Raw genomic sequence first — 6,060 nt, 5'->3', positions numbered from 1 at the left:
CACCGTGTCTGTGCCGAACACGCTGCCAAATTAAACTAATTTGCTTCTGCCTACACAATCCCTCCATTCCTTGCATATGTGTACAAAATATTAAGAGGAATAGATAGAGCAGACAGCCAGCGCCTCTTTGCCAGGGCATGGAATGTGCTGCCTGGGGCGGTGGAGGAGGCAGGTACATTGGGCAAATTCAAGAGATTACTAGATAAGCATATGGAGGAATTTAAAATAGAGGGATACGTGGGAGGAAGGGGTTAGATAGTCAGGTGAGGTTTAAAGGTCGGCACAACATTGTGGGCCGAAGGGCCTGTATTGTGCTGTACTGTTCTATGTTCTATGTTCTATATGCATACATCTGTCTAAAAACCTCTTAAACCTCACTATCCTATCAGTTTCCACCACCACCCCTGGCAGCCACCACTTTCTGTGTAAAAAAACCTGCCCTGCACATCTCCTTTAAACTTTCCCCCCATCTCACAAATTAATTTGACATTTCTACCCTGGGATAAAGATTCTGACCGTCTATTCTATCTCTGCCTCTCCTAATTTTATCGACTTCTATCTGGTCTCCCCTCAGCCTCTGACGCTCCAGAGAAAACAACCCAAGTTCATCCAACCTTTCCTGATAGCTCATGCCCTCTAATCCAGGCAGCATCCTGGTGAACCTCCTCTGCACCCTCTCCAAAGCCTCCACATCCTTCCTGTAATGGGGCGACCAGAACTGAATGCAATACTCCAGTGTTTTATACAACTGCATGATGGCTTCCTGACTCCTGTACTCAGTGCCCCGACCAATGAAGGCAAGCATGTCGTACACTTTCTTTACCACCCGATCTACTTCTGCAGCCACTTTCAGGAATGTATGGACTTCGAGCCCAAATCTCATTTAAACTTTCCCCCCTCACCTTAAATGCATGTCCTCCAGTATTTGACATTCCTATCCCGTGAAAAATTCTCTGTCTGCCCCATCAATGCCTCTCTTAATTTTATAAACTTCTATCAGGTCTCCCCTCAGCCTTCGATGCTCCAGAGACAACAACCTTAGTTTGTCCAACCTCTCCTCATAGCTCATACCCTCAAATCCAGGTGAACCTCTTCCGTACCCTCTCCAAAGCCTCCCCATCCTTCCTGTAACGGGGCGACCAGAACTGCACTCAATGCAGAGTAAGAGCTGGCTGTGCCATCCCACTTGGCTGATTTAATCCGAGATAAAGTTCAGAAAGGTTCGCATTGGTCAAAGGCGCTCTGTGCTTGAGGGAGCATCGTAGTTCCTTCAGGGGGATTGATCCTGGAGATCCACAAAAGGTCCGTGGCTGAGGTGAGCCAGTTCCATCGGATTGGAGTCACCTGCCGTACTTTGCTTCCTTTTGAAGGTGTCCCTTTACTGATGTGGGAGTTTGGAGGATGGGTCTTACTTACCCTTCTCATCAACTCCATTCCCCTTGTACCCATTCTTATCAAGCCCCCTTTGATTGTTAATTACTAAGAGGTAATTTAGAGTCATAGATTTATACGGCACAGAAACAGGCCCCATCTTATCCAGTCGAGAAGTAACCAACTCATTTTTGGTTACTTAGTCCCATCATGTGGAATCTCCATACTAACACACTAGGGGCCAATTAACCCACTGACCCGCACATCGTTGGGATTTGGGAGGGAACCGGAGCACCCGGGGGGGAAAAACCCATGCAGTCACAGGGAGAGCGTGCATACTCCGCACACAGACACAGACACACACTCACACTCAGAGCCCCGGAGGTCAGGATCGAACCAGGGTCTCTGGAGCTGAGGGACAGCCACTTTACCCGCCGCGCCACTGTGTCACACATCTCAGCAACAACTACACCTCAAACACTACCTCACCAGCTGGCAAGCATGGTTTGAGTATTCTGGCTCCTTGCAAGATGCTGTAGAAATATATTGCTCTGTAGCTGGTCTGATGGAGAAAATAATTGTCAGTAAAGTCCACACCTGTTTTAATGTGCAGCGTCCCGTTTTTTAGTGCGTGTGCTTAGACTAGTTTTGACTTGCTTGCGTGAAGCTCAAAGTCAAAGTCGGATTTATTGGCATCTGCACAAGTCCGTGTACTGTCACGAACCAGCAACAAAAGAAACACACTGAGCATGATTCAGTGTTAAAAACTATTTTATTAATCGCTACTTATGATAATACGTAAAATAAAAGTAAAAATGTTAGTATGTTAGAATTCAAAAATGTTAAACCTTGAACGTTAACCCCAAAAACTAAACTCTTCGTGTGTGTGTGGGTGGCAAAGTCCAAAACTCCCAGTTCCGGAATGGTTCCGCAAGCCATAAGGTGAAACATGAGCAGGGCTTCTTCAACAACCACCGTTGTCAGAAGATAAGACGTAGATGTAGAGAACATAGAGAGAGTAAATACGAAATCCAAATGTTCCACAATGGAACCCAAACGACACTTCAGTGTTTACTCGGTAGTGACTTCCTCACCCCGAAAAGCATCCGAACCGTGGTCGTCCACACACAAATACCTGTTTCCTTCTACAGGTCAGCAACAAAGTGAACTCCACCGGATTACTTCCAACTTCCATACATGGATTTCAGTGGCAAACACAGTTATTGTTTCTCATCCATCGATAGAGAAAACTAGCAGGCTGGTGTCTCTCTCCCTTCTCTCTCTCTCTCCTTCTTCTTCTTCTAACTTCTTCCACAACGTCATTACGTCCTTTATCTTCTATTGACGTAAGCACACCCCACACACACATACACACACACTCTCTATCTTAAAGGGACTTTCACTGAGTCCGTAACAGTACAAACAGGTGCAATGAAAACTTACTTGCAGCAGCATCACAGGCACAGAGCGTCAGATAAGCAGCATTCACAAGAAAAACATAAATTAAACATAAATTATACAAGAAAGAACACAATTAGAACAAAAAAAACAAAGTCTGTTCGAGTGCAAAGAGGTCACAATGTTGCTGTACTGAGGCAGTGATTAGGGTTGTGCCGGTTGGTTCAAGAACCGAATGGTTGAAGGGAAGTAACTGTTCCTGAACCTGGTGGTGTGGGACTTCAGGCTTCTGTACCTCCTGCCCGATGGGAGCTGCAAGAAGATGGCACGGCCCGGATGGTGGGGATCTTTGATGATGGATGTTGCCTTCTTGAGGCAGCACCTCCTGTAGATACTCCCGATGGTGGGGAGGGATGTGCCCGTGATGTACTGGGGAGAGTCCACTACTCCCTGCAGCTTCTTACATTCCTGCGTTCGAATTGCCGTCCCAGACCGTGATGCGATCATTCAGGACACTTTAAACAGAGTAAGCAGTACAATAGTAATAATAAATACAGCGACTAATGCAAAACAACAGAGTGTGTGCAGAGGCTGTCGTAGGGCAGTCTGAGGTGGTGCAGAAAGGAATGTTAAAGTGACACTAACAGAATAACCGAGAAAGGGAAAGTTAAGAGTCTGAGACCGTGGCAGCACCACTGGGAAGGGGATGTGAGAGAGGGGACTGGTTCAGAAGTCTGACAGCAGTGGGGAAGGAGCTGTTCTTCAGTCTGGTCGTCTGGGCTTTCAAGCTCCCGTATCTTCTCCCAGAAGGCAGAGGAGAGAAAAGGGGATGGGCTAGGGGGCAGGAATCGCTGACGACACTTGTCAGCACTCCTGAAGCAATTCACGAAGATGGGCTGGTTGGAAGGAAGGGACGAGTCTGTGACGGACTGGGCCGTGTTTACCGCTCTCTGCGGGTTCCGTCCGTCCAGAGCAGAGCAGTTGCTGTACCAGGCTGAGATGCAACCTGTCAGGATACTTTCTACAGTGCAACTGTAGAGGTTTGAGAGATTCTTGTGGACAAGCCGAATCTTCTCAAACGTCTAAGGAAGTGAATACACTAATGTGCTTTCTTGATGACTGCAGCAGTGTGAAGGGACCGGGTGAGGTTGCTGGTGATATGGATGCCAAGGAACCCTTGGGTGAGGTTGGGTTGGGGTTTAATCTCCTGAACCCCTTGGGATGGGGTGAGGTTTGGGCTCCTGAACATTTGGGTTTGGTTGGATCAGGAGTTAACCTGAACTCTTGGGTTGGGTCGGATGGGGCTTTAAGTCCCACAACGCTTGGGTTGGGTTTGGTTGGTTGGGGTTCAGGTTCCGAAACCTTTTGGTAGAGTCAAAGTTTAAGTTCCTGAACCCTTGGGATGAGTCGAAGCAAAGTTTACCCTCCTGAACTCTTGGGTTGTGTTCCATCGGGTTCTGGTTTCCTGAACCCCTTTGGGTAAATCGGTTTATTACTGTCATATGTACTGATGTACAGTGAAAAACTTTGATTTGCATGCTGTCCATACAGATCAGAATCAGAATCAGGTTTATTATCACTGATGTATGTCGTGAAATGTGTTGTTTTGCGGCAGCCGTACATTGCAAGACATAAAAGTTACTATGATGCCAAAAATAAATAGATAGTGCAAAAGAGGAATAACGAGGTAGTGTTCATGGGTTCATGGACCGTTCAGAAATCTGATGGCGGAGCGGAAGAAGCTGGTCCTGAATCGTTGAGTGTGGGTCTTCAGGCTCCTGTACGACCTCCCCGATGGTAGTAACGAGAAGAGGGCATGTCCCGGGTGGTGAGGGTCCTCAGTGATGGATGCCGCCTTCTTGAGGCACCACCTCTTGAAGATGCCCTCGATGGTGGGGAGGGTTGTGTCCATGATGGAGCTGGTTGAGCCTACAACCTCTTGCGATCCTGTGCATTGGAGCCTCCCTACCAGGTGGTGAAGCAAGCAGTCAGAATGCTCTCCACCATACATCTGTAGAAATTTGCAAGAGTCTTTGGTGATGTACCAAATCTCCTCAAACTCCTAATGAAATAGAGCTGCTGACATACTTTATTTGTGATTGCATCAATGCGTTGGGCCCAGGATAGATCCTCTGAGATGTTGACGCCCAGGAACTTGAAGCTGCTCACCCTTTCCACCGCTGACCCCTCAATGAGGACTGGTGGGTGTTCTCCCGACTTCCCCTTCCTGAAGCCCACAATCAGTTCCTTGGTCTTGCTGACGTTGAGTGTGAGGTTGTTGTTGCAACACCACTCAACCAGCCGATCTATCTCACTCATGTACGCCTCCTCGTCGCCATCTGAGATTTTGCCAACAACAGTGGAGTCATCAGTGAATTTATAGATGGTGTTTGAGCTGTGCCGAGCCACACAGTCATGAGTGTAGGGAGAGTACAGCAGTGGGCTAAGCACGCATCCTTGAGGTGCGCCTGTGTTGATTGTCAGCGAGGAGGAGATGTTACTACCGATCCGCACTGACCGTGGTCTCCCGATGAGGTTCAGGAGACCAAATCCCAACCCAAAATTCAGAAACTTCAGAACACTTAACCCACCCAACCCAGGGGGTTCAGGAGCTCAGAATCCGACCTGACCTAATGAGTTAGAACATAGAACATAGAACACTACAGCACAGTACAGGCCCTTCGGCCCACAATGTTGTGCTGACATTTTATCCTGCTCTAAGATCTATCTAACCCTTCCTTCCCACGTAGCCCCCTATTTTCCTGTTATTCATGTGTCTACTTAAGAGTCTCTTAAATGTCCCTAATGCATCTGCCCCCACGACCTCTGCAGGCAGTGCGTTCCACGCACCCACCACTCTCTGTGTAAAAACCTTACCCCTGACATCCCCCTTATACCTTCCTCCAATCACCTTAAAATTATGTCCCCTCGTGTTAGCCGTTGTCGCCCTGGGAAAAAGTCTCTGACTGTCCACTCAATACATGCCTCTTATCACCTTGTACACCTCTATGAAGTCACCTTTCACCGTCTCTAAAGCTTCCACATCCTTTCTATAGTGAGGCGACCAGAACTGAACACAATACTTCAAGTGTGGTCTGACTAGAGTTCTATTGAGCTGCAACATCACCTCATGGCTCTTGAACTCAATACCTCAACTAATGAAGGCCAACACACTATACGCCTTCTTAACAACCCTATCGACCTGCGTGGCAACCTTGAGGGATCTATGGACGTGGACCCCAAGATCCCTCTGTTCCTCCACACTGCTAAGCATCCTGCTGTTAACCTTGT

Source organism: Pristis pectinata, chromosome 37 (genome assembly GCF_009764475.1).
Source record: "Pristis pectinata isolate sPriPec2 chromosome 37, sPriPec2.1.pri, whole genome shotgun sequence".
NCBI lineage: Eukaryota > Metazoa > Chordata > Chondrichthyes > Rhinopristiformes > Pristidae > Pristis > Pristis pectinata.
Note: the sequence above shows the minus strand (reverse complement) of the source record.